This window comes from Ursus americanus, chromosome 12, assembly GCF_024610735.1.
Source record: "Ursus americanus isolate L20-20 chromosome 12, mUrsAme1.1.p, whole genome shotgun sequence".
Lineage (NCBI taxonomy): Eukaryota > Metazoa > Chordata > Mammalia > Carnivora > Ursidae > Ursus > Ursus americanus.
In genome coordinates, this window is record NC_142138.1 from 9,242,757 (window position 1) to 9,261,505 (window position 18,749).

The following is an 18,749-nucleotide window of genomic DNA, read 5'->3' on the forward strand; positions in this document are numbered from 1 at the left end:
GCCTAAGTCACTTTTTCCATCCATCAATAGGGTAAAGAAGAAAAGCAAAATATAGAAATGATTTGTGTTTTCTTAAAGACTATGAGCTGCAGCTAAGGCTGACCAAGACTGCAGGAACAGTAAGGGAATATCATGGGATAACTCTAATATTTCTGAAATCCCCTTCACTCTCTGATGCCTAGACTCTACCATTTGTGCCCTACCACGTGAAGTGGCTGGACTACCAAATATTTGAGCCACTTACACATTAATGCTCCATCCTACCCTCCTCTATGGGAGTGAAGTCCTAAAAACCACTATGGCAATGTATGGTTGAAAGGCTTGAGGCATTCTCTTAAAAATAGACAGAAAAAATTTGGTTAGGGGAACAAAGCCCTTATACATATTTATGTCTAGTAAGATAAAATAATAAAATCACCTCACCAAGTAAAGAGATTAGTAATACCATTTTATACTTCTTGAATTAGTAATGATGATATTAAATAATCAATTTCCATTTGCCCTTTTTTATTGCTTAAACTTTTTAGACCCTCCCTTGCAGTTTCGAGGAGATGCTGATAAATTTGTTTGGCTTCGGCATAGAAGGCATACAGACAAAGAGGCATTCTTTATGGGATCTGGCACTCCATCCAAACTTTCAGTGCCTTTCTGATTTTATGCCTCAGAGTTGCTGACTCCCACTTCCTGGTCCCACGGGTCTCCCAGAGTCACAGGGCAATTTGGCAGCTCGAAATGGAAGAGGCCTTGGGTGTAGACTTCATTTTATCTCCTCTGCACAGCTGAATGAATATTTCTCAAATTCCACTACCCAATATCTAGGGTTATGGCCTTATCTCTGCCCATGAAAACCCCACTTCAACCCACATCCAGTAAGACCACGCTAAACTGGTTCTGTCAGCTCCTGTTACTCAAGCCTGACAACTCAACTACCTCTCCCCATGAGGCCCAGGGGATGGGTTTGCTTTCCACAGTCTTCCCCTGTCTCTCCCAAGATCTCAGTGTTAGACAGGCCAAGACATCTTAGGGGCCGCCACCTCACCCACCACTCCTGATGGCGGGGCCCCAGGAGCTTCTTTCCATCTGATGTTGCTGTGGTTAGACTGGAATGATTACCACTTCCCTGACCACAGTTTGTCCAGTGGAGAATAAGGATTAATACCATAGTCGAAAGATTTGTTATGTGTTTGACCTTCATGTGGGTCCCTAAAAATTTCGCCTCATTTACTCTGATGGATAATGCTATGAAAAGGTACTATTAGTTTCATTTTGTATCTAGTAAGTGGTGGACCTGAGATGTGAACCCTGATTTCAGACCTGGCCTTTCTTCTGGAATAAGAGGGAGATACAGGGAAAAGTGCTATGAAGAACAAAAAATTGTGTAATCATACTAACAGCTACTGTTCAGGAGCCATATGTCAAGCATTGTGCTGAGTGCTTCCCATGCATTATCTCATGCATTCTCATAATAGCTCTGTGACGAATGTGCGATTTTCCCCCATTCAAAAGATGAGAATAGTAAAGCTTAGAAACTTGTCCAAGAGCCCAGTTTGTAAGTAAGTGGGGAAGTCAGATTCAGACCCAGGCCTATACAACACTGAAATCTTTACTTTTAACCTTTATACTATATGGCTTCCCATGAAGTGATGCGTGTGAAAAGCCCTTTATAATCTAAAGAGTGCACAGCAAACGTAAGAGACATAGTCCTTTACAGTTTGTAATTAATAAAATTATTTGTGTATAATTTGAGTAATATCTGTCTTCCCCAGACAACACCAGACTGGTGAGTTTCGTAACTATTTTATGTATCATTGCGTCCCAGTATCTCACACAGAGTTAACTGCCAAAACATCTGTTGAATGAATGGATGGATGGATGACCTTGTCTTTTGCCTATGCCATAAGATTCTCAGCTTTACGAATGGGTCGATTCATTTATTAATCCATTTGACAAATGTTAATTGAATTTAACAAGTATGTAGAAACAGTCGTACAACTTTAATCTTGAACTTTATGGTAAGAGGTTAGAACAGAACTCAGAACTTCTTCTGGGTAATTCTTTTTCTGGGTGAACAGTATTGATACAAATTAGACCTGACACAATTTAAGATGTCCCAAAATAAGGAGCCTTTCTTGTTGGGAGAATAGTGTCACATGGTTAATAAAGTCCTACTTTAATGTTTTAGACTTTTCTTCTTAACATCATAGAAGGTTCAAGCCAGAGTGACTCTTTTTTTTTTTAGATTTTATTTATTTATTTATTTATTTATTTATTTATTTATTTATTTATTAGACAGAGATAGAGACAGCCAGAGAGACAGGGAACACAAGCAGGGGGAGTGGGAGAGGAAGAAGCAGGCTCATAGAGGAAGAGCCTTATGTGGGGCTCGATCCCACAACACCGGGATCATGCCCTGAGCCGAAGGCAGACACTTAACCGCTGTGCCACCCAGGCGCCCCCAAGCCAGAGTGACTCTTAGTGGTCATTTCCTCTGACCTCCTCATATTACAGGCAGGGAAAGTGAAGGAATACTGTACACATACTAGTTGCTCAATGTTTGTTGCATGACAGATTGATATGAGGTATCTTATTACATAAGATAATAAGATTATTGTAATAATTAATAATTATTAAAAGCAATTAGTTTTGCTGTCACTGAATGGGAACCTCTAGTAGGTCCTCCATTCATTTTATAGGTTGTCATTTCTAATCCACTGTACCCTAGGAAGCACATAGCCAAGTCTGTTAAGAAAGTGGACACTGAATAAGAGCCTAAATGCTTGAAGTAGAAGACGATATAAATCATTCACTCAAATATTTGCAGAGCTCCTATACTCTTCCAGTGTGAGTGCTGGACATCAAAGTACTAGTAAGACATAATTCCTTGAGCCCTCAAGACCTCAAGGAGCTCACAGTCTAATGAGAAAGACAGGCAACTAGTGTCTGTTTTTCTTATTTCATATTTCTTGATTTTTCAAAGCAAAATAATTTATTGTAGAAAAGGTACAAAGCCCAGAGGCAGCAGATAAGCAGTAAAAGCACCTACAATCTACCTCACAGAGATGACCATTGTCAAGATTCTGATATACTTCTTTCCAGCATTTTTGTTGTTGTTTTGGCCCCTGCTCTCACCTCCACATCCCTGTGGCCTCTGCAGAGACCCTTTCCATCAGTTTGCACTTGAGACCTGGAAAGGCCAGCTGGATCCGGCCTCTTTGGTTTGGGCATCTGTCCAGGGTGATTCTTCCTCAGGCCAAGCATGTCCGAGTACCCACACTTGGCAGACGGTCCCAATCGCGTATCAGTTGGAGGCCTGAGCAGCAGGCTGCTCCTCAGCGCTCTGAGCTGTCCTCCGTGGGCCTGAGCCAGCTGGGCACAGAGGCCCTTTGTCTCAGAACATCTCTTTGGCCAAGTTTTCATGGTCGAGTCTGAGAGTTGACAGAATTACCATTCACACACACACACACACACACACACACACACACACACTCACACTCACTCTCACACACTCTCCTTGTGACTTCTGCATCATTTAGATCCTCATCTGAATTCCAGTTTCTTTCTGCCTGATTTTGTACTTTTACAAGTGGCACTGCCATTGCCTGAGCCCTCCCCTCCCACTTATTTGTGTCACTAACTCAGTGATGCTCCAGTTCAGTCAACGAACATTCCTGCATATCTTAATGTGCCGGCCCCTATGCAAGGTCTCAGATTCCAAACGCTCATTTTGCCCCTGAAGCCAGTGGTATTACTTCCTGCTGGCCAACGACACTTGGCAGCTTGTAGCAGTGGCCAGTACTTCCTTTAAGGAGGCAAGAGACTGGGTTGAACAAGCACCTCTGCCCCCATCTCACTGTGTGGCTTTGGGAAAACCACCTCTCCTCTCTGGGGCTCTGTTTCATCTGTCCAGTGAGAGGCCTGACATGCCCTTGGGTTGCTGAGCTGCCCCGTGGCCTGGAATCGTCCAGGAAAACAGCAGAAAGAAAGGAGACTGAATCAAACTCTGGAGCAAACCCTTCAAATGGCCCTACCATGTCAGATCCTCTCTCTGGACCTCAGTTTGCTCATCTATATATGGGAAGAAGGAGGCCATTTGGGGCTAGATGAACTCTCAGGGCCCTTTTAGTTCTGACATAAAAAAAATCTAAGATTTACCTTCTTTGAGGTTGCTGAATACTTCTTATGTGAGCTAGAAGGACTTCATCTTACTGGACTCCTGGGAGGCAGTGAGGTGGGAAGCAGGGGTAACCCAAGAAAGATCAGTTTTTATATCATATGGCCTCGATTCAAATTCTGGCTTTGCCTTTTAATAACTGTGTAACATCAGACAAATTATTCAACTCCTCTAGGCTTCAGTTCGACCATGTATAGACTGGGAAAAAGAATAACTGTTTCGCAGAATTGAGATGAGGATTGGAGAGGGTAAAGCATCGTGCCTACTGACTAATACTGTGCTTAATAAAGGTTACGTAAGCTTTCTGGTACAATTTTGCTGTAAAAACTAGAGTTTAAAAGGAGGAAATTCAGTTCCAAGCAGAAATGGATCAGCAGAACACTTCTCTTAATTTTTTAATAGTTTTTTTAATTAAAAGACTAATGCCAGTTCATGGCAGGAAGTAAAGAGAACATTAAAGTCAGCTGGAATTCCATCACCAACCTTTTACACGTTGGTATATTCTATTCCTTTTTCCACACACAAATGTATTTTATAATAGTGACAATGTGCATCTTAGATACAATCTTGTACATTTTACATCTAAGCTTATATCATAAAGATCTCCCTACGACATTAAAGCCTTCCCAAACATTCTATGGATGTATCGTATTTTACTTGACTGGGTCCTACCATTGGACATTTAGGTTCGTCTCCGAATGTTCCCAATTATTAATAATGCACCCCCAACCCCACTGACCTTCCCTCCACCCCACTTTAGCCATCTTCCCCTACATTCACACGTTGGGCCTTATCATCACCAGGAACTCTTCCACTTCTGGAATTACAAACTCAAACTTCCCCTCTATCTCATAGCCTCCTATCCTCCAGTTTTCATACTCTGTTATTTGAACGAAATACACCTATTCTTTGATTCTCTCCATTTTTTTTTTCAGTCGGCTGGCTCCTTCCTATCTAAATTTCACAGCGTTTCCTTCTTCCCTCCCTCTTCCTTCTTTCCATAAACTTTTAATTGAGCATTTTCTATGTGCCAGGCACTGCACCAAATGCAAATTTGTAATTTTGAAAGAGATGTGGATTTATCACCTTACTCCTCTCAACTCCCTTGCCCGTTTGCCTTTCATCCAAACCTTCCACTCTCACTTTGCATTCCAAATTCCTTAACTGAGCTCTCTACTTCTCTCCGTTCTCCAAAACACAGCCCGTACCTGTTCTATTCATTTTCTAGGTCCTCATCTACCCTTAAACCTACTGTAGTCAGCCTTCTGCCCCCACCACTCCACTGAGTCATCGAGTGGTCTTCTAACTATAAAATGCAATGAATGTTTTCCAGACATTGCCTTACCTGGTCTCCAAACCACTTTGACACTAGCTATGCAACCTTGGGAAAGTCATTCAACTTCTCTGAATCTCAGTTTTCTCATCAGTGAAAGAGAGATAATAGCATCTTTCTGATAGAACTGTTGAGAGATTCTATAAAATAACATATATAAAAAAATCCACTGTTTCACAATAGGCATTCAACAGAAATTAAGTTCTGATTCACTGAATTTGGTTTCCGGGGTCCCTGACAATCAGGAAGGGCTTATCTTGGCTATTAGGAGCATTCTTATCTCTAGAGTCACTTTCCAGGGCAATTCCTTCATTCATTCAAAAAAAAAAAATTAAACACCTACTACGTGTCATTCTAGGGGCCACAGATACAACAACGAACACAATAGAGAAGCACTCTGTTATCAGAAAGCTAAACAGTGACAAAAGAGAGAGAGACAATGTATAAATGCACAAATAAGAAACTTATCATATAGTGAAAAGTGTTCTAAAAAAGTAATCATGCAGAGTCTCACAAGGGAACTTTTAGGGGGGATGGAAGTGTTCTACATATTAATTGTGGTGGTGGTCACACAGTTTCAAAATTCAATGAATGATACACTTCATACATTTCAAATGGGTGCATTTTATTGCATATAAATTATATCTCAAATGGGGCACTTAGGTGGTATGGTTGATTAAGTGTCCCACTCTTGATTTCAGGTCATGATCCCAGGGTCGTGAGATTGAGCTGGTGTGAGGCTCTGTGCTCAGTGCACAGTCTGCTTAAGACTCACTCTCCTTCTCCCTCTGCCCCTACCCCCTGCACACACTCTCTCTCTAAAATAAATAAATAAATCTTTAATAAATAGATAAATAAATAAATAAATAAATAAATAAACAATATCTCAAAAAAGTTGAGTTAAAAAAAACTCAAAGGAGGAGAACATAACTGTATATGGTGGAGTGATGTTTACTAGGATGAAGAAGGAAGGCCCATCAAGAAAGAGACACTTAGGCAGAAACCCGAAGGATGGGAAGGAATAAACCATGTGAAGACCTAAAAGAAGAAGATCTAGACAGAAGTCACAGCAAGTATGAAGGCCTTGAAATGGAGATGGGCTTGGAGTGTCTGAGAAACAGCAAGAAAGACAATCTGTATGGACTATAATACAGAAGAAGGAGATAAGACTGTGGAGGTAGGGAGGGGCCTCCAGATCATGGAGGTTCTTGTAGGTCATGGTGAGGAGAAGGCTGGATTTTTTTTTTAAAGATTTTATTTATTTATTTAACACAGACAGAGCACAAGCAGTGGGAGTGGCAGGCAGAGGGAGAGGGAGAAGCAGTCTCCCCGCTGAGCAGGGAGCCCAATGTGGGGCTTGATCCCAGGACCCTGGCATCATGACCTGAAGCCAAAGGCATATGCTTAACCAACTGAGCCACCCAGGTGCTTCTAGATGTTATTTTAAATCTAACAGGAAGGCAGTGGAGGTTTTTAAGATCCAGAATGGTACCATCTGATTTACATTTCCAAAGGATCATTCTGATGAGAAGAGACTAGGGAGAAGCAGAAACAGAAGCAAAGAAGCCATTCAAATTACTGCAATAGGCCAAGTGAGAGATGATGGTGGCCTGGACTATGGTAGGTAGCAATATGGGAGGTAGAAATATCATGTTCAAAATATGCTTTGAAGGTAGAGTCAATTAGAGTTGCTGACAGATTTGGTAAAGGAGAAGAAAATAAAAGAATCAAAGATGACGCTTAGATTTTTGACCTAAACAACCAGATGAATGTTTGGGCCATTTACTAATGTGGAGAAGATCAGGAGAGAACAAGTCTAGAGTTTGTTTTGCAAAAACAAGAGCTTGTTTTTAGACATGTTAAATCTGAGATGCTCATGAATTTATGGACATGTTTGATACACCAGCCACCCACGAGTTTCATAGAACAAGTCGTTGCCTAGATCTTCCTAGCTCTGAGTACCCCAACAGTACTGGATTTCTGGATCTACTAAATCTAGGCTACGCCTTAGAACCCTGATGACCCACCAGCTAAAGCTGCACCACCAGGAAACAGCATCAGCTCTCAGCATATTTCTCTGACCGAGATCTCTCTCCCTTTGGCCTAATTATCACATTTTGGGTTGATTCCTTTAAAGCAGGCATTTGACCTCAACTACTACATGTCTCTAAATCCTACTGCAGGAAGATTTCTTGGAACATCGATTCTCTTCACTGGCTGTGATTTTTTGGTTGTGTCCGCGGGTCAAAATGTTCAACATTCAACAATCCTTCACTGGGGACCTCTCTATGCCAAGCACTAACTTTGATGCTGACAACACAGAGGAGAATCAGGTAGATAAACAACCACAGTGTGAGCAGAGCTGACACCCAAGAAGCACAGAAGTGGAGGGAACTAGGGGAAGTCTAGGCAAGGCTTCCTGGAGAAGGTGAGGTCATGTAGAGTAACCTTTCCTAAGCATAAGGCGCTGGGTTTTATTGATGATTTTGGCCTCATCAACGGTCTTGGGACTTCGGACTTCTTCCTTTGATTCCAAGAATTTCACAAATATTTGTCAGTAACATCCTTGGGCATTTCACTCCTGCCACATTGGGAAAGGGGAGTTCAGTCCTTGGGGAAGTGACTGCAGGTTTGTACACGCTTGCTGTCTGCCTTCTGACAAGAGGAATTACAATGTGAGTAAAGCCGCCCCAGGCAGTGGGGCAGGCCCAGCAGTTAGAAGCTTAGCCTCACAGAGCTTACTGCAAAGGATAGCTGAAGTCAGTCAGGAAATGGGGGAACACCAACCTACGGTTTGGTGAGGCTTGTGCCTTGTCAGAAGATTCCCGCACAACCAGTGAAACTGTGAGCTTCTGGCATCCCACGCTTCAGCCAACTCCTAAACATCTCTCCTGGTTGCTCCTCCCCTAACGTTCCGTGGCACTCCCATGCCCCCATGTAGGCCTCTCCACTTTTCACTCAGAAGGTTGCCTCTCCAATCGGAACTTTGGTCAGCTTCACAATATATCCTACACATTTTTGCTAAAGTGCTCTATCTAATACCCAGGCCAGATCTGGGGTTTTTTCCCCCCTCTGTTTATCACCTTCACTAGCTCCCCACTGCTCAGAGAAAGGCCAGGCTCCTTAGCCCCCTTGATCTAGGTCCTGCCTCCTCTCTAGCCTCACCTTAACTACCTTCCCCTTCATACTTTCCAGTTCCCTGAAGATGCCAGTGCTATCTGCATCATAACTTGGACTTTGTACATGCTGTTCTTGACTGGAATGCCTTTTTCTCCAACCCTGTTCATCTGATAAATTCTTCATCCTTCGAAGTGCTGCTCTGGTTTCTCTTTCTCCCTGAAGTCTTCCCATCCAGTGGCCTTATTCATTCCTATCTCTGCACCAGCTCTGCACCTTGTTCTCAACACAGTGTTACTTGTATCATGGACTGAGAACTTGAGTCTCAGGAAAGGGAATGGGCTTATCCAGGCTTTCAAGGTAAATATGGACTCAACTCCAAAAAATCCTGATTCCTAGGCAAGTGCCCTATTCACCTCACTCTCAAAGAATCAATCAGATTTTATACACACATACCCAGAGTATTTTATGGGATGCAACAGTACCATTAAACATCTGTCCTTCAGTAAGTAAACTCTGCCATAATTCCTTGATGCTCCTGACACGTTCCAGGGAGAGGGTTAGACAAGGCAACCTTCAAGAGCTTCTGAGCTGATATTTTATGAAATACAAAAAAATTCACTATCACAAGTAGTGCTCACATTTTCCCTCTAGAGTTCATTTGTTTGTGTTTTTAGGATGAAGGGGAGAGAACAAGCATTTATTGCATACCTACTATATACTGGGGCAATGCTTTGCATACCTTATTTCATTTCATTCTCAGAACAATTTCTTAAGATCCGTATTGTTGTCCTCATTTCACAGAAAAGGAAACTGAAATACAGGCAGGGTAAACTCCTCACCCAAGGTCCCACAGTAAGGAAGGAACCAACAGGGCTTTGAACTGCAGACTGGAGGGGCAGGTAATTGATGAACAGCAGGTAGGGTCTGGTCTCACATCTCCTTTCCACATCCTCCCCTACCATGCCACCCCTGACCTGGCACAGGCCTCTCACCCTGATCTTCAAACTCCTTGCACAAGTAGACCCAGCTCTGTGTCCACACACCCAGCATGCAGGCGGCCAGTAGCAGCAGCAGCTGCAACCTCTTCATCCCTTGGGCCGGCGTCCCAGTGCCCAGCCTTGGAGAGCCACTACCCTGCTAGGTGCTCTGCCAATGTCACCACCTCTGCCTGGACACTGGGGCAGGGGCTGAGATCACCTGCACCTTGCACCTGACTGCCTCTCATTTGCGATGTTAGAGGTAATAAGCGCCGCAGCCAATGGTTGATGACCATGCACTGGGAGTGCAGACCAAGGTGGAGGGGGCCAGCTAAGTGTTGAGGGAACAGGGCAGAGTTCCTAGGGAGTGGGCGTGTGGCAGGACCAGCTAAGGGTGGTCTCCGGGGTCCCATAAGTCTGCTTAATGTTGGTGTGGTCAGTTCCAGAGTGCTGTCACATTGTTCCTTCCATCACCCCCTGGCACTCACTCTCTCTCTCTCTCTCCTTCCCTCTATCCCTCTATCCTACCTTCTATCTATCCATCCGTCCTCTGGGCCTCTGAGGAACAATAATAGTATGGTATCTGTTAGTTTAATAGGAACACCTAAGGCCTGAGAGGGACCCAAAGAAGCCCTAATCCAGTATGATCTCAGGAAAGTCTTCCTGGAGGAGGTGACTCTTAGTTAACCAGGCAGGAAGAAACAGCAGAGGGGAGAAAGGAGCAAAAGGAATACTATGTGGAAAGGCCCAGAGGAGGGAAGGTTTTATAAGTTAATATCACTTCTGCAACAATGTAATACTATGCGATCAGTGGAATTTCCCTCATTGTCAGGAAACTGAGGATCTAAGAGAGAAAAAAGCACTAATATTTGTTGATCATCATACTGTATGCTAAGCCCTGCACCAGACAAGCAACATGCATGATATCATTTGATTCTCACACCAATTTCATGTGGTTGCTGTTATGCTCACTTTCCTGATGAACAAACAGGCTCTGAGATGCAAAGTGATTTGCCAAGGTCACAGAGAGATGGAATAGGGACTAGAATCAAGGTCTTCTCATTCCAGTGCTTTCACTGGACCTTGATTCCACTATTCACCACCTCGATGTTTATTTATTGAGTTTCCATTATGTGCCAGGCACTGGGCTAGGTGCTGAAGATACAGTGGAGAACAAGATTGACACGTCTCCTGCTATTACAGGGACCACCTTCTAGTGGGAGAGACAGAAAATCATCAAGAAACCAAATAAATATCAATTAATGATATGCATGCTGAAAAACTAAAGTGAGGTTTTGACTTAGCAAGTTAGGAGGAGATGGGGGAAGGCTGATTGGCTGGGAGACAGCAGGGAAGCCCTCCTCGAGATGACACTGCTTGAGCTCGGAATGAGAAGTCATGCATTTATCTGGAGGCAAGTATTCCAGGCAGAGACAACATCAAGTGCAATGGCTCTGAGAAGGGGAATAAGTTTGTCTCTTTTGAACATTGGAAACATGGCCAGGGTGGCTTAAGCACTGTGAACAGGTGGACAATGTCTGGAGGTGAGAAATCAAGATCTCAAACAGGCCTACAGGCCCTGGGAAGGATTTATACTTGGTTCAATGGGAAGCCTCTCATAGGGGAGCCATCATCAGATTTCCATTTTAAAAAGATCACTTTGATTGCTCTGTGCTAGGTTGATGATCTCAATATATAACCAATTGCAAATATCAAGTAGACAGTTAAAATATATAAATCCGGAGTTCATGAAAAAGGTCCTGGTTATACATACAAATTTTGGGGTGTATAAGTAGTAGTTTTGGCCACATAGCTAGATGAGATCTTTTTAAGAGGGAGGGCAGATTGGCCAAGAATTATGCCAAGTACCCCACGCCTGGAGAACCCCAACTCTGAAAGATGACCAGAGAAAGTGGAGGCAGCAAAGGAAACCAAGATTGGCCACCAAAGAAAGAGCTTCCTTTAGAATTCTAAGTTTCTACCCATTGGCAGGATGTTCTTCTCTTAAAGGGAGTGTCAAAACTGCAATTCAACTAATATTTACTGATCACCCGCTGTGGGCAGAATGCTGTGCCAAGTTCTGAGGAGACAAAGGCAGATTAGGACAGCATAAGCAGGTAGGATGCAGTCCTCACAATAATAGCAACTAGATTTTTCCCATTTTATAGAAGTTACTGAATCTCGGGGATGGTGTGTAACTTACCTGAGTATACACGGGTGACTGGATACACAGCCAGGTCTGACTGACTTCATGAGCCCCTTCCTTATAAGAAAAAGTGGTTAAATACATATTTATGACTGCATAGCATAAAGACAAACATAATGCAGGTTATATTCATTATTTCTTCCGGTTTTAAAATAAATTAATGTTAAAAGATTTTCTTGGACTCTAGGCGCTATGCCTTTGAGCCGAATGGCAAGTTGGCTCTGCGGCCAATTACTGACCTCGCCTAGCTCTCATTTTCTTCTCCTTAAAATTCCAGTTTTGAAGGATTGTTATAGGATTATTTGTGATACGTGGAAGCTGCATGAGGGCAGAAACGAAGTCTAATTTCTTTTCAACTGTGTACCTAGAGCACTCAGCACAGAGTAAGCACTCCGTAATATGAATGTGAAATTATCTGCACAGTGCTAGAATACAGTAAACACAACCACTGTCAGATTTCTTTCACCGGAAGTCCTAGAGAACGGTTTAGGTCATACATAATAGATATCAGAAAGCTGGAGTGTATGTGCAGACTCTGACTGTAACAGGAATTTAGGTCAGGAGGGATTGTGTGGGTCAATCAGTTCACATCCTTTGTCATTTTTTCCAGTGCATCCATGCCTTGGGTCCCTTAACTGCATTTGTAACACGATCTATTGTGCGGTGTTGGTGGTAGAGTATAACGCAATCTATCATTAGCTCTGTAGGTAGGAAAGGGGAGTTTTGAAAACCATCAATTTTATAGTCCTGTATGGTATGTTTACACATGCAAGGAGTTGTACCAGTATTGCTGCATTGCTCCAAATCCTCTGCAGATTTAATTACAAAGCTACAAAGTGAGTGCATAAATTATGTACCACGGCCTGTGTTCTGGAAATCACTGTGTAGTCTTGGGAATTAGATAGGAGGTTAGATCTTTGTAATTGATATGCTCCCACTTAAGGGTGGAAACCCTGTGGATCCGTGAGAACTTTTTTCTGTCCACACACAGTGTGTAAAGTTCTGCAGTTAGCTGGGCAAGTAAATTCCAAGCAATAGATAGCAGAAGTAAAAGAATTTTGCAAAGTTACCCAATCCTGCCCTGCTCTCCTTCTCTAGCCTTATCTCCCACCATGGGTGCACTGGTTCCCCTAACCTCACGGCATCTGGAAGGATATGCCATTTTCCAAATGCATAATACATACTTCCAAAATGTTGTGTCTTTACCTATACTGTTCTCTTTGTTTGATATCTTCTTCCCCTCTTCATTCTGGGAAAACCTAGAGAGAGTGCCTATTCCTAGTAGCTGCTCTGAGAGTATTAGTTTCTCCTCCTGAGTAAGAATGCGAACTTTTCACGTTGGTAAGCTCAGTTCAAATGCTATTTCCTTTGGAAGCCTTTCTTCCCTTCCCTTTCTAGAAGGGAAGAAAAGGAATGCCCTTGTGCTGGACACAATTATATAGAAACACTATGCTGGATCCTTTGCATTTATCAGCTTATTTAATCCTCAGAGCAATTTGGTGTGGAAGGTATGCTTATTCTCAGTTCCCAGGTTAGTATCCTGAGATCTAAAGGTTAAGGGTCTTAGCTAAGATTGCATGCTAGCAAACGTGGAAGCGGCACTGGAACCTGGTTTTGCCTGGCTCTCTCTCCCCGGAAAATCAGTTCTATTATTGGTGCTCTCATAGCCTTTCCATTATACCCTTACCCTATCACATCTCACCATGTGGTAATTTATTTATACACCAGTATAAGCTGTCTCCTTCACTAAACTCTTGAATCAGAGACCAGTTCTTTTTTTTTTTTAAGATTTTATTTATTTATTTGAGAGAGAGAGAGAGAGAGAGAAAATGAGCCAGGGGAGGGGCAAGCAGACTCCCCACTAAGTGAGGAGCCTGAAGTGGAGCTCAATTCCAGGACCCTGAGATCATGACCTGAGCCGAAGTCAAATACTTAACTGACTGAGCCACCCAGGCGCCTCCAAAGACCAATTCTTATTTCTCTCTGTATCCTTAATGTGGGGCACAATGATTGCGTACAGTGGGTGCTCAAAACATCTTGATGGAATGAGGTGAATAATAACAAAGCACTTCACAGTCTGTAAACCATTTTCAAATATATGAGTTCATTTAATTATGAATAAGCATAAGATAAAGTCCCTGCCCTTGGAAGCTAGCAATGTAAATGAGAACACAAGCTGTATGCAGGTGAAAAAGATAATGAACAAAATAGTATTAGGAATAACAACGCGGCATACCCATATAATAAATCAACTGAGGCCAAGGAGAATGAGGACTGAGAAAAAGATTTTTAGACTTGGAGTTAAACCATCTTAGAGTTCCATTTAGGGAACCCGATGGGACACTTTTAATACGGTAGCTTATTTCATCTTCACAAAAACCCAGTGAAGTGAGTGATATTGACTCTATTTCCCAGAAAGGGAACAAAATCTCTTTGAGAAGCTGGTTTATAGCAGAGCCTATTCTGGGTTCCAGTCTCTAAGAGCCCTGTTTGTTTGTTTTCTTTTTTAAAAAATGATAGTTGGATATTCTGTGTCAACATTTTATTTATTTTTTAACACAATAATAAGACTTTATTCATAGGAAAAAAAGAGGTTTGTGAATTTTTTTGGCCAAATATATATATATAGATACATAAATTGTTTAAGTTGGCTCCATGCCCAGCGTGGAGTCCAAAGTGGGGCTTGAACTCATGGCCCTGAGATCAAGACCTAAGCTGAGATCAAGAAGCAGATGCTTAGGGGCACCTTGGTGGCTCAGTTGGTTAAGCATCTGCCTTCAGCTCATGTCATGATTCCCCGTGTCCTGGGATCAAGCTGCAGGAGCCTGCTTCTCCCTCTCCCTCTACCACTCCCGCTGCTTGAGCTCTCTCTCTCTCTCTCAAATAAATAAACAAGATCTTAAAAAAAAAAATAGAAAGGAACATGCTCAGCTGCCTTTTAAAAAAAAAGAAGAAAAAAGTCAGATGCTTAACCAACTGAGTCATCCAGGCACCCTGCCAAATACCATATTAATACAAGTTTGAAATTTGATTTTCTTTCTGTTTAAATACCAAATTGGTCTTAGCATAATCTACTTTTTTTAAATTCCAGTATAATTAATGTACAGTGTTATAGTAGTTTCAGGCAATATAGTGATTCAACAATGCTGTACATTACTCAGTGCTCATCATTTTTTTAAAAAGATTTTATTTATCCATTTGACAGAGAGACAGACAGCCAGCAAGAGAGGGAACACAAGCAGGGGGAGTGGGAGAGGAAGAGGCAGGCTCCCAGCACAGGAGCCTGATGTGGGGCTCGATCCCAGAACGCTGGGATCACGTCCTGAGCCGAAGGCAGATGCTTAAAGACTGAGTCACCCAGGCGCCCCTACTCAGTGCTCATCATGATAAGTGTACTCTTTAATCCCCATCACCTATTTTACCCATCCCCCCACCTTTCTCCCCTCTGGAAACCATCAGTTTGTTCTCTGTAGTTAAGAGTCTGTTTTTTTGGTTTGTCTCTTTTTTACTTTGTTTTGTTTCTTAAATTCCACATATGAATGAAATCGTATGGCATTTGTCTTTCTCTGACTTATTTCACTTAGCATTATACCCTCTAGATACATCCATGTTGTTGCAAATGGCAAGATTTTGTTCATTTGTATGGCTGAGTAATGTTCCATGAGATAGATAGATCTATCTATATCTATATCTATATCTATATCTATATCTATATCTATATCTATATCTATGTCTATATATCTATATCTATACACCATATCTTCTTTATTCATTCATCTGTCAATGGACATTTAAGCTGCTTCCATATCTTAGCTATTGTAAATAATGCTGAAATAAACATAGATGTGTATATATCTATATACCTTTTCAAATTAGTCTTTTTATATTCTTTGGGTAAATACCTGGTAGTGGAATTACTGGATCATTTGGTAATTCAATTTTCTATTTATTTATTTATGTTTTAGAGAGGGAGAAGTGGGAGGGGCAGAGGGAGAGGCAGAGGGAGAGACAGAGAGAGACAGAGATTTTTTTTAAAAGATTTATTTATTTATTTATTTTAGAGAGAGAGAGAGAGCAGGAGGGAAGGGCAGAGGGAGAGAGAGTCCCAAGCAGACTCCGCACCCAACACAGAGCCTGACGTGAGGCTCAATCCCACAACCCTGAGATCACGACTGGAGCCAAAACCAAGAGTCTGACACTTAACTGACTGGGCCACCCTGGCACCCCTCTATTTTTAATTTTTTGAGGAACCTCCATACTGTTTTCCAGAGTGGCTGCACCAGTTTGCATTCCCACCAACAGCGCACAAGGGTTCTTTTTACTCCACATTGTCGCAACACTTGCTGTTTCTTGTGTTTTTGATTTTAGCCATTCTGACAGGTGAGAGGTGCATTGTGGTTTTAATTTGCATTTCTCTGATGATTAGTGATGTTGAGGGATACTAATAATTTATATGTTACTCTTTAGGCACCAAAAACATTCTAGCTGGGATCTTCTGGCTAAACACTGTGGTGTACTAGAATGAATGGTGTCTTGGTTTGGGTTAGAATCCAAGTAACTTACTTAGGATGTCAGAAAACCTGGGCAGAAGTAGGGTCCTGAGAAAGGAGAGTGAAGGCCAAAAATGTATACATTACCAAGCTAGTTACCATGGTAGCCAATGGAAGCTCAGTTATGCAGGGGAGCTCCAGGTGACAATATAGAATACATTAAGGGTATCCTAATGGGGGGGGGGAATGAGGAAGTTGGGGTATTATTCACAAACTCAGACTATCCTACTGAGTTCAGGGCTGTTCCTGGTGGCCTTAAATTTCTGAAATTCCCAGTTTGCTCTCAGCACAAGCCAAGTATGTTCTCTGGCCACAAAATTAAAATACAAACAAACAACCAAACTTCAAAGCAAAGAGCTGTAGATGTTCTTTGTAAGTGGCCTTCAGTGTATAGAAGTGAATGCCAAGAAAATATGGACAAGAAACCATTAACATCTGCTATAGAATGTAATGTGATATAAATCCTGCCTCTACCACTTCATTCTACATTGAAAAGAAGTTCATTAGGTACTTCTTGTAAGTCCATCATATAGTAGGTCAGGGATGGGCAAACTATGGGTGGAAGGCAAATCTGGACTGCTGCTTGTTTTTATAAAATAACAGTGGCCATGCCTGTTCACTTATGCTTTTGCCCTACAATGCGGCAGAATTAAGTAGTTGTAGTACAGAATGTCTGGCCTACAAAACCTAAAATATTTACTATCTGGCACCTTACAGAAAATGTTTGCCAGCTTCTGAGGTAGGTACTTGGGTTATTGAGATGAGTAAGATTATTCTCCGGTCTTTAAAGAGTTTATAATCAAATGAAAAAGATAGATGTGTAAACCAATAAGTACCAAAAAATTGTTACAAGTGCTATAGTAGCAATTTAAATGAGGGAATGGTGATTTCTAATTAGTTGGGAGAGAACTCAAGAACAGCTTCATAAAAGATATAACAGACCCTTTAGCAGAACCCTAAAAGATGAGTAGGTATCTCATAGACAAACACAGAGGAGGGAAGATATTCCACCTAGAGTGAGCAGAAATAGCAGAGATGTAACAAAGATCTTCAATACGATGATTTAGGAAACTGGTGTCATATTTGGATGTGGGGAGAGGAGGGACACAAAAAGTAAAATTGGAAAGTAATGAGTTAAATTTTGTTGCTTTTTTTTTTTTTTAAGAAATATGAACGTCTCTTACAGTCAGTATGGAAGCCAAGTTGAAGAGGGTGATAGTGGAGTTCATAACTCTAAGCTACTATTGGGATCCAAGCATGAAATGGTACAGGCTTGAGCCGAGACGGTAACACTGGGCATGAAAAGGAAAGGTTACTTATTTCCTTAGCACACTGATAAACTCCACCCTGTCACTAGGCTGGCTGACAGACACTAGACTGGCTGCCCCTAGGTGCCTCCTTGTGCTCCCCTAACAGCCTTGCACACCGCTGGTTCAGCATAAATCACCTCGTGCAGCAACACACTGTATTTCCCTACAGACCCCGAAGCCCCTAGAGGACAAGAACCATGCATGACTAATCTCTATCCTTAGCACCTGATCCAGGGCTCCAGGGAGAACTGCTGCTCAGTGAAGGATAGTTACCTGAAAAAAGGAGTGAATGAATACACTGCAAATTCATGGCTGCTCTGACTTGTCTCTAACTTTGCAGAGGTGACATATTGCAGTGTCAGCTCACATGGAGACTTAGATGGATACAGAATGAGGGAGAGGGCAAAGGAATTCTGCAGACATCCTGATTAGGACAGAGGCTCTTGGGATCTGACTGGATATTACTGTGTGAACTGTGATGCTTGCTTGTTCCAGCTTCTTAAGAAGGCAGGTGTATTATGACTATAAATGGCAAATACTGGACAAATTCAGAGCTGATGTAATTACCTGGTGTTATTTTTTATTATATTATTTTTAAAATTCCTTCACAAAATGGCATTTTTCCCTCATTATAAATACAATTATCTGTTTCTTGTAGAAAATTTGGAGAATACAATAGAAGGATAAAGAAAAAATTAAGTTAACCAGAATCCTACAAACTGACTTTGGATGTTTTTCTATATATCCTTAGAGTCTTCCAGGAAGACATAAACATTTTTATAAAATTAGACTCATACTCTACATATAATTTTTAACCATTTTCTACCTATTGATATATATATACATCCTTAATTTTGTGTCATAACTTTTTTCATTTATCGTTATATCTTAAACAACTTTTAATGGCTATACCTTAGCTCATCATATGGATCTATTATATCTTATTTAACCTTTTCCATATTGTTGTGCATTTAGGTTGTTTCCAGGGTTTCATTATTACAAACAACATCCTAGCATATAAATCTCAGATTACTTCCTTATTGATAAATTCCTGGAAGTTCTTAATGCTATTTTGCTGCAGC

At 41.7% G+C, this 18,749-nt stretch overlaps 1 pseudogene; it reads right to left on the bottom strand.

Annotated features, from left to right (window-relative positions):
* The window catches only part of LOC123793611 (calreticulin-like), a 30,212-nt pseudogene extending 26,795 nt beyond the window's left edge, over positions 1 to 3,417 (bottom strand).
* Between the last annotated feature and the right edge of the window lie 15,332 nt (positions 3,418 to 18,749).